Source organism: Acinonyx jubatus, chromosome D4, assembly GCF_027475565.1.
Source record: "Acinonyx jubatus isolate Ajub_Pintada_27869175 chromosome D4, VMU_Ajub_asm_v1.0, whole genome shotgun sequence".
NCBI classification, from domain to species: Eukaryota; Metazoa; Chordata; class Mammalia; order Carnivora; family Felidae; genus Acinonyx; species Acinonyx jubatus.
Window position 1 is genome coordinate 46,974,893 of NC_069391.1, and position 11,605 is coordinate 46,986,497.

General features: G+C 38.4%; 1 pseudogene; it reads left to right on the forward strand.

Moving 5' to 3' along the window:
* Positions 1–7,631: 7,631 nt before the first annotated feature.
* LOC128312191 (60S ribosomal protein L30-like) lies at positions 7,632–10,760 on the forward strand (annotated as a pseudogene).
* The last annotated feature ends 845 nt before the right edge of the window (positions 10,761–11,605 follow it).

Consider the following 11,605-nt stretch of genomic DNA (forward strand, 5'->3'; position numbering starts at 1 on the left):
TGTGCTTTAATAAAATCACCTTTTTGAAAAAATAAATACATAAATAAATAAATACACTGTCAAATGTGTTTTTTAAAACTCAAAGGAAAATAGTTTAAATTTATCTAGTTAGTATTGTTTTTTGGTTTTTGGTTTTTTTTTTTTTCCTATTGCTCTTCATTCCTGATTTTCCCAGTGTCCTTCTGGTATCATTTCTCTAGTGCCTAAAGGTTTTCCTTTAGCAACTGTTTTCAAACAAGTGTGATAGGTATAAATTATCTTAGCTGTTCTTCACCTAAGAATATTATTTTTCCTTCCTTCCTGAAGGACATTTCACCAGAAATAGAATTATGGCATGGCAGTCCTTGTCTTTCAATATTTTAAAACTAATGTACCACTCCTCCCTTCAGTCTCCATGAGAAATCTGCTATTTTGAACCACTGTTCCCTTATTGGTAGTATGTCACATCTGGATGCTTTCAAGACCTTTTCTTTATGTTGTGTTTTCAATATTTTGATTATTATGCACCTAGGCATGAATTTCTTTGGGGTTATCCTGTGTAGAGTTCTCTCAGAACCTGTTGAATTTAGAGGTTTACGCTTTTGCGATACTTAGGAAGTTCTCAACAATTATTTCTTAAAACTATTTTTAGCACAACACTTTTTTATCACTCTTTCCGGGGGTGGCACAAATTTTCATCCTATTATTATTGTTCAACAATTCCCTCAAATTGTGTTCACGTTTTAAGATCATTATTTCTCCCTGTTTTTCAGACTGGATCATTTTTATTGATCTAACCTGAAATTCACAGACTATTATCTTAATCTTGCTATTGAGTCCTTCCAGTCAGCTTTTTATTTTTGTCATTGTAATTTTTAGCTGGTAACTTTCCATTTGGTTCTTCTTTATATCTTTTCTATTTCTGCAGCTACATTTTATTTCAAATCTGTTTCAAGAGAGTTCATAGTTGCTCACTCAGCATTTTTAAGATACCTGCTTTAGAATCTTTATCAGATAATTCTAATATCTATATTGGGTTGTCATGGGCATTTGCTGATTATCTTCTGCGGCACAAGTTGAAATTTTCATGATTCTGTGTATGTTGAGTAATTGTGAATTGTGTTCTAGAAATTCTGAATAATAAATTATAATACTCTGGGTCCCATTTAAATTCAATAGATAATGTTGATATTTTTGCAGGCACTTCACATGGTTAGATTCAGGCCACGATATCCAACTAAATGGTGTGGGCTAGGTTTTAACCATCACTTTTCCAAAATTTTGTCCTGCTCTTCAGATCAGTTGCCCACATATGCCACCCAGATTTCAACCTGAGGACTGTGTGGAGGTATATACATTAGCTCAATATTCTAACTTAAAAACATTTTTTTTAGCATTTATTTTTGAGAGAGAGAGAGAGAGGGAGAGAGACAGACCGTGAGTGGGGGAGGGGCAGAGACAGAGGGAGACACAGAATTTGAAGCAGGATCCAGGCTCTGGGCTGTCAGCACAGAGCCCGACGTGGGGCTTGAACTCGGGAATGGCGAGATCATGACCTAGGTCAAAGTCTGACACTTAACTAACTGAGCCACCCAGGCACCCCTCACTTTTCTAATTTCTATGCCAATTAGGATCAGATCCACACATTTACAGGTCAGGGTTACTTTCAGTTTTCTGGCTTTGGGTAGCTGGAGACACTTTATGTTGCAATCAGAGGGAGAGAATGGAAAAAGGGGAACATGTTTGGTTTTGTGTAATGAGAAATCTAACAAGTTAAATTCACATGATGAAAGCAAGAGAACATGAGTATGTAGAAGAGACATCAAAGTGAAAATCTCCATTCAGCATTTGGAATTGTAAGTCTGTCTCTTAGGAGAAATCAGTGTTATACCTATTCTCAACGAAGCTAGATTCCTAGAAGTATACAGTAGTCTTTTATAGCCAACCCTCCACGTTAAAATCTGTGATTTGGAACGAATATTTTCATGTGTTCTTCAAGTGACCAATTTGTAAACAGCGGCAGTAATGTATTTCCAAAGCCCCTTTTAGGTCTTAATGAGAGGGCTTATAGGCTTGCCAATAATAATTAATACATGTTTCTTTGACTCGCCACCCTTTGGGAAAAGAAATATCCTGTCCTTTTACAACTGTGCTACTGCTATGCTTTTGAACCAAATGGTGCATATCTCTGTAAGGGCTGGAGGACTTACTGACTATGAATCTCAAGGGCCCTTGTTCACATTTGGCTCCTTTGAAGTGCAGGACATACACACACACAGCAGGCACAGTTACTGGACGGAGACCCTGCTGGGTAGTTAAGTCTCTGCTTGCTGTGTCTAAACCATTTGGCAGACGCAACGGCCTTCTTTTCCTTCACAAGCCTAAATTTGTCCCATTTGGAAAGCAAATAGTAGACCTCTATCAATGCAGAAAATCACCCAATTTAGTTATGGGTAACTAAAACAATCATGGAAAAGTATGAATCAATTTAGTATCTGAAATTTTATTTATAATCATTGAGCGCTTATCTCCTTTCTTTTTCAGACCATATCTCAAAGATTAGATATCAAGGAAAGGTGAGTATCCTAGCGGATAATACCTAATGTATTTTAGCAATGAATACTTTCAAAACCTAATTTATCTTATTTGGTCCTACACGTCACTGTATGGGAGATAGGAAAGTCATCCTCCAGAGAACTTCAAAAATTATTTTTTTGAAATGCCAATCTGACCATAGTTTTTCCTTGCCCACAAGAATTCAATAGCATCTCCATAAGGCCAGCTGGATAAAGTCTACATTTATTTGTATCATAAAGAATCTTTCTATTCAAAGATCAACAGTATCACCTAGGAGTTTGCTAGAAATTCAGAATACCAGGTGCTTCTCCAGACTTTTGCAATCGTGGTCTTCTTTGGAACCAGAACCTTAGGTAACTCGCACACATACTGAAATTTGGGAAGTACTATAGGACTCTTTGTAACATTCCCCCAGTCTGATACTTCTTGCCTGGTATCTAGCGATCTTTCTTCCCATTCTCCAGCCAAGCCTGAGTGTCCTAAAGTCTAGCCACACTAAAATCATTTGCCTCTGAACTGCCCTTTCCTTCAGGATCTACTCCTTTTTCTATGGCAATCTCCTACACCTTCATGCCAAGTTCAAATGTCACCTAACCTTCTTCATGCCAAGTTCAAATGTCACCTGACCTTCCTCTGAAAGAACTATTTTCTTCAGGTCCTGTATGCTCTGGCACTCTTGTCCTCTCTCTGTTATCGCTATAGGATTGTACTAATGCATGAGAGAGCCAGTATGGCATGATTTTGTAGAGTTGAGCTGCGGTATCAGAGTCCTGAGTGTGCCCTGCAACACATATTAGTTATGTGACCTTGGGGGAAGTCATTAAATGCTCTCAGTTTCAGTCTTTCTGTATACAATACATGAATAATAATAGAATTTTATTTCATTGGGTTGTTATAACGTTTAAATTATATCACGAATACAGGCTCTTGTCCCTGTCACATATGGAGCCCTGAACAAATGTTTCTCACCATGACTATAGATTTACATGTTTATTTCCTCACCAGACTACGTGGACTGTGCATTGTTAAGGGCAAATACTACATGTTAGCCATTCTGTTAACCATCTTACCCTCTTTCCAGTACATAGCAAGCATTTTAAAAATGAAGAAAGTGAGAAACCAGTGACTTGCCTAAGAATACACTGTGAAGTTATGAATAGCATCAGGGTTAAAATTCTTGTCAATATATTTCTAGTGTGGACTCATCCTTCCGTCTAGTCTCCCCCTACACATCTTATACACAGTGCCCACATTCACATGCATACACATACATGTGTGCATTTACACCAACACATCCATACACTCTCCAAAAGTTTTAATGTGGATACTTTAGAATTATATAAAGGCAAACAGACATTTCAACATATTTGCATGAACTAACAAAATAGTCACAGACAGATATAAACACATGCTCATAAGAAACAATAAAAACTGGAGATAAAAAAAAAAATCCAGGGGTGCCTGGATGGCTCAGTCAGTTAAGCATCTGACTTTGGCTCAGGTCATGATCTCACAGTTTGTGAGTTCGAGCCCCGCTTCGGGCTCGGTGCTGACAGCTCAGAGCCTGGAGCCTGCTTCAGATTCTGTATCTCCCCATCTCTCGGCCCCTCCCATGCTCATGCTCTGTCTCTTTCTGTCTCTCAATAATAAATAAACATAAATAAATAAATAAATATCCTGAAAAGTCCCCAGGAAGAACTGAGATCAAGTTACAAGGGCTTCAAATGCCATACCAAATGCAGTGTATCAGGGGAAGATTCAAATTAGGATTTCAGAGACAAGAGAATAAATATAGGTAAGATTGAGGCCAGAGTCAAAGCACAACAGGAATAAGAAAAATGTGATCCTAAGATAACGCCATTTATTTGATGCTCACTGTGAGCTCTGACACACACAGAAGTGGGGCTAAACAAGTTGGGACTACCTTAACTGGCAAGGGCTTATCGAACTTTATTTTTCTCTATCCTGCAAACCTCAGTGTAGACACGGAAGTTTGCATGGCTGCTTCCATCTCAGACGATGGAAGGGATACTTAAAGAAGCACTATTTGCTGATAGCACTTGCAAAATCCTAGATAGAGATGGATATGGAAATTATTAGTTAAAATGGTATCTCCTGACAAACCTCAATGACCCTCCAGCCCTGGCTGAGACAGGTCAGGAGGACCCATTGTCTCCATTACCACCACTGTTTCTATCTAGCATTGTTAAGGTACCGCATGTGAGAAGACTCTTAAGCAAAGCGCATATGCATAAATGATGTTTTTCCGGCTTGAATCTTAGTTGCTCTTTCTCAGTAGGATATTTTAGTAATACACGCAAAACTGAGGGGATAATAATAGCTCGCCTTTGTTAAGCACTTACTAGAAGCCAAAGTGACTTGATTTTTTTTTTTTTTTTTGGACACATAATCTGTAACTGTTTTGTTTGTTTTTTAAAACCTGGGCTCATATTGATAATTCCAATTCAAATTCAGGAGCCCAAACTCACCATCCTCTAATACCTTACTTCAGGCTGAGAAATCTAAGAGCTCAGCAACATAACATAATTCATTCATTTTGTTCCATCAAACACATACAATAGTCTCAGGATAATAACACTAACACCACACCTATAATATAATTACTGAAAAGAGTTTAAGAGTTTTTTTTAACGTTTTTATTTATTTTTGAGACAGAGAGAGACAGAGCATGAATGGGGGGTCAGAGAGAGGGAGACACAGAATCCGAAACAGGCTCCAGGCTGAGCCACCCAGGCGCCCCAAGAGTTTTTATTCTACTCTTTCCACTCTTAGGATGTACAGGTGAATTACATATCTTAAATTGCTTGAAATGACTTCTTTCTATGTGATCATGCCGCCAAATTGAATGATAGGCTTGTTTATCTCATTGGAGGAGTTTCATTTTATGGATTGCTTGTATACATAATTTTGTTGTCAAATTATTCAAAACATGTATATGGTTCCAGAGTCAAATCTACGAATCAATTAAACTCAGAGAAGTCTAGCTTTCTCTCAAGACTTACTATCCATTTTATTCCTCTAATATGCAACTGCATTTTTCCCCAATAGAAAACTACTTCTGCTTTTGGCTTTGTATTTTTATTCTTTTAAAAAAGGTAATATCTTCTCCACACAGAGACTCACCCTTGAATTCTTCCCTTCATTGGATAAACCTTAGATTATTATACACATCTTTGTACATCTTATTTTATTAACCTTCTACACCCGATTTCCCAAAATGGGCAAAATAGGTATTTAACTCCTATTAAAGGGTCAATGTGGGAATCAGATGAAATAATGTGCAAAGAGAAGCAAGCCTAAATGCCATATAATAGTCATTCGGTTACTGTTGGTAAAAGTTGAATACGGAAGGAGACCGTATGTCTATTTTTGACATGGCATATGAAAAATCGGAAGAGATAAGCAGTAACTTTGTCTTCATATTTGGTGTGTGGTCTTGACAAGCCCGACAAGGCTATAGGGTATAGGCCCATCTGGTAAAATTGAAAATTCTCAGGAAGCAATCCATCCAAGTGTGGCTTTTACAAACTGCATGGAAGTACATCAAAAGGCTGGAGAAGAATTTTCTGTGTCTAGTTTCTGCAGTACTTGCTCTGGCCAAATCATAATCTTTAATCTGTCAAGACGTGCATCACGAAGAGTCATCAGACTAGAGCCGATTTCTTGGCAATAAGATGAATCTTATTTTCAGATAAGAATGCTTTTATCCTACAGACATCGCATTCTCTACTTGTCTCAGCATTTCATTTGAAGAGTTCATAGCACCCATATTTCTCATACAGCAGAAGAAAGGAAAGTCCAAAGGATGGAAGGAAGGGAGAAATGGAGGGAAGATAGGGAAGAGGGGAACAGAGGAAGGTAGACAGAAGAGAGGCACGGGGAAATTTATCAGTTACTCACTGTGGTCAACATATCTCATTCATTCCTAGAGTGGCTAAATAATGATTATTGTGGGCTTACTCTGAGTCAGATACTAAATCAGATATTACAGACACACCAGCAACGTGATAAACATGGTCCCTACCCTCAAATTGCTCATATTCTAGTGCTGACCACACACATGAGACAAAATGAACAGGTTATGTCACCATCCCTTCCAAAACCTTCTTGCAATTTTGTTATAATAATCGAAATAAAAGTAATATTACCGTGGCTTTGAGGCCACACTTTACCTGGTCCCTGCTTAATCCACTGACATCATCACTTATTGCTCTGCCATTCCACCCACTCCAGACATACTGGTCTCGTAGACACAAACACATCAGTCTCATTTCCCACTCAGTGTCTTTGCATTTGCCTCTTGCTTCTTCCTTGCACGCTCGTTCTCTAGATATTTACATACAACACTGACTCGCTTCTGTGGTAAGCATAATAATGGACCCCATCTTAGGAGATGTCCGTGTCCTGATCCCTGGACCCTGGGAATATGTTATGATCCAGGGCAAAGGGGCTTTGAAAATCTGAGTAGTATTAAAGGACTTGAGATGGAGAGTTTGTCAGAGAAAGCTAGGATGATGGAGGAAGGTAAGAAAAAGGTGATGTGATAAGACTTGATCCATTCACTTTGAAGATAGAAGAAAGGAGCCCTGTGCTAAACATGTGGACAGCCTCTAGAATATGAAAACAATGGGGAAACAAATTCCTCTGTGGGGTCTTCAGAGGTATGAACGTCACCTGACACGAATTTTATCCCAATGACACCCATGTCAGACTTCTGACCTACAGGACTGTGAGATTCTGTGTTGTTCTAGGCCACTAAATTTGTGGTAATTTGTTATAGCAGTAATAGAAAACTGACAAATTTTTATTTAGGTCTCTGGAAAACATCACCTCCTTAAACAGGCCTTTTGTAATATATCTATCCACAACAATCTTTATTCTATTACTCTCTAACAATTTGCGCCTCTATTTTTCTTCTTCTTCTTCTTCTTCTTCTTCTTCTTCTTCTTCTTCTTGGAAAATTTATTTATTTGAGAAAGAGAGAGAAGGTGCAAGCACTAGCAGGGGAGGGGCAGAAGAGAGGGAAAGGGTGAATCCAAAGCAGGCATGAGCAGGGGAGGGGCAGAAAGAGAGGAAGAGAAAGAGAATCCAAAGCAGGCTCCACACTGTCAGAACCCAGCCCGACATGGGGCTCGATTTCTCGAACCCCAAGATCATGACCTGAGCCAAAGAAATCAAGAGCTGGACACATAAGTGACTGAGCCACCCAGGCACTGTGCCCCCTGCTTTTCTTCTTAATGACTAGCATTACTTAAGATTATATGATCTGTTGCCTTTCTCTCTCCCGGCCATCGTGGCAGCTGCTTTTGGTTGGGTCCCTCCCGCACCAAAGGCAGGAAGATGGCGGCTGCAAAGAAGACGAAAACGTCACCGGAGTCCATCAACTCTAGGCTCCAACTCGTTATGAAAAGCAGAAAGTACATGCTGGGGTACAAGCAGACTATGAAAATGGTTAGACGTGGCAGAGCGAAACTGGTCATCCTTGCCAACAACTGCCCAGCCTTGAGGAAAGCTGAAATAGAAAACTACGCCATGTCGGCCAAAACTGGTGTTCATCACGACAGTAGAAATGCTACTGAATTGGGTCCAGCATGTGAGAAATACTACAGAGTGTGCATACTGACGATTATTGATCCAGATGAGTCTGGTATCAGTCGAAGCACCAGTCGCCAGAACAGACTGGTGAAAAGTAAATCACGCAGAATCTTTCTTTAATAAGACCAGAGCTTGTTAGAAAACAAAACAAAATTATATTATTTGTTTATTGTTTTTCTCTGTCTTCAACAACATAATATGAGCTCAATGAAGGTGGTGAATTTGTTTATGATTCTGGACGCCACCCACAACCTTGAACAACGTCATGCACATGCTAAGTGGCACTCAAAATAACATCGCACGAATGAATGAATGAATGAATTTCAATTACATAAGGATGAGTGCCAGGTACTCTAGTGGTGTATAACAAGATAAACCACCTTGTCCGAAGGTTCCACAAAAGTGTCTTGGGGTTCAGTAAATTTTAAACTGCTTTGGGTATTTTAATTATGTATTTATAAGCTATCCTCCACAATGGATTATTAAGCTAATGACAAAGACTTGGTTTTATCTGTCCCTGTATCCCCTGCCCATAGTAGGTTGTGAGGAAATGCTTGTTAAATGAATGTGCACTTGCATGACAATTTTTGAGGCAGTCACAGAGGACGTTGATAAATGTTTGTGTTTCAGCTGAACATTACTACCTTAATAATGGATGAAATAGCTATGCTGTTTTCTGCTACTGATGATGAGACATAAGCTGGTTGAAAAAGGACATTTTTCCAGAATGGACAAACACATCATTATATCAATGTCAATAAGGAAAGAGAGAGAGAGAGAGAGAGAGAGAGAGAGAGAGAGAATACACCCAATTCAGACAAGCACTCATTTTTTTTCTCTTGAAAACAACACCAAAATTATTTGTTTCAATATTTTTTCAAAGAAGGAATCCAAGTTTTTCATAAAAGACCAAGAAGTAAAATTAGGTGTGTTAAGGCCAGACTGAACACATAAACTGACTCTCTAATAACCATCTGGTTAACACTTCTCTGGAACAGTTGTCAATAAGTGGACTCTTTTTCTTAGAAAGGTGTTTGGGATCACTGTGACCTGATTCTGGACCCTTCTGGGCCATGTGAGTTAGGTATTTACTTTTGCAGATTTTCTTCCATCACACTGCCAGGCTCCATGTTACTGATGGGCTAAATGCTGGGCTCTGCGTCTGAGCAATTGCTCCTGTTCTTCTGCCTCCTCATTCCCACTCTTCTTGTTCTTTTCCCATTTACTATTTACTATAATTTCTACGCTCCATGGTAGACATGTGCTTGTTAATCATGCCAGAAGAGAGCTCACTATTTTTACCATGCATGGCAGTCATTAGCAAAATTAACTGGTTTGTATTGACTTGATACTGTTTTGTTAATCACGTGTTTTGTGACTTAGGTTCTCTGATGGCACCATGTGGCTGTCCTTGGGTCTGTGCTATTTTTATTCACACACAAAACAAAAAAAAAATCATTTTTAAAAGCACCAACAAATTCCCTCCAATGTGTGGCATATGTAATCATTTTGAAGTCACTTTGGGCATTTTTACAACCATGATGCAGTTACTTAGATATTTTATATACCAAGATTTTTGTAATTATTTATTTTATTGGTTTTGGAATATCTATAAAAATAACATTTTATCGCTCAAATGTCAAGGGAATAGGAAAGTAGAGAGCCTATTTTATTTTAGTAGACAGGCTCTGAAATGAACTCACAGGAGAACATCTTGGGTGTCCAGTTGATTCCTGGGACTTGAACAAACATTCATTTCACAGAAATGAAACCTGAATTAAAGATCTTAAAAGACAGGAAATATAATTTCCCATCTGGTCTGATCAGACACTATTCTTTACAAATAGGCAAAGTAACCCCATTAAAATATAGTTAGAGCATGTTATTCTTCTGCCGTCTGAAGGCTGACCAGTTCACTCACAATAACACCCTACATGACTTTGAACGTTATGTGCCCACCCCTGCCTCCATCTGTCTTGCCCTTACATACGTGACCTTGTTTCCTACCACTCACTCCAGCCGCGCTGGCCTCAGGGACATGTGAATACACTAAGCTGGATCTCCGGTGAGGGATGTGTATTTTCTGTTCTTACTGCACACATTTCTCACTAAGATATTTTCTCACTCTCATTGATGTCATGTCTCTGGACAAATGTCACCTTATCTGGGAGACTTTCTTTACATGAAATAAGTACACAACTTCATATGATTTATCTCACAAGGATGTAAGTTTTCTTCTAAAACCCCTTTCTGAGGTAGCTTTCACAAAAAATAAAATGTATGATTTTAATCATATAATTTCATACAATTTGAGTAATGTATACATCTTTATAATCATCAGTATAATCAAAATGCACAAGATTTCATTACTTCTCAAAAAGTCCTCTTCTGACCAGGGGTGCTCAAACTCCCACTTCGGTACCAGGCCCACTGATCTTCCTGATAACATAGATTAGCGTTCCCTATTCTAGAAATGAATACTAACGGATTCATACAGTAATCGCTCTCTTGTATCTGGCTTCTTTTCCTCAACATGTTTTTGAAAGTCATCCATGTTATTTGTGTACCAGTAATTTGTTCTTTTTATTGCCAAACAGAATTCCATTGTATGGATTTACCACAATTTATTTATTCATTCATCTGTTGACGGGTATTTCAATAATTCCAGATTTTCACGATCATCAATAATACTATTACGAACATTTGTATACAGATCTTTCCATGGACATATATTATCCTTTTCATGGGTAAAAGTGGAATTGATCAGTCATATGATAATTATACATTTAACTATTATTTAATTAAACTATTTATTTTGACATATAGAGTCACATAAAATTATAAGAAATAATACAGAGATATCCCAAGTACCTTTTAGTAAATTTCTCCCAATGGTAACTACGATACAATATACAACCAGGAAATTGACAATGATATAATCCATAAATCTTATTCACATTTCACCAGCTTTAAATGTACGTGTGTGTGTTTATGTAGTTTTATATGATTTTATCAGCTTCAGGTATGTATTTCTACCACCATATTCAAAACAAAACACAGCTCTATCATGACAAGGATTTTTTTTGCTGCCCTCTATGATAAAAACCACCTTCCTTGGGGCGCCTGGGTGGCTCGGTCGGTTAGGCGTCCGACTTCAGCTCAGGTCGATCTGGCAGTCCGTGAGTTCGAGCCCCACATCGGGCTCTGGGCTGATGGCTCAGAGCCTGGAGCCTGCTTCCGGTTCTGTGTCTCCCTCTGTCTCTGCCCCTCCCCCGTTCATGCTCTGTCTCTCTCTGTCTCAAACATAAATAAACGTTAACATTAAAAAAAAAAATTTAAAAAAACCACTTTCCTTCCCCAATCTCAATGTCTATCTGATCCTTAGTAACCACTAATCTGTTTTCCATCTAAATAATTTTGTCATATCGAGAAT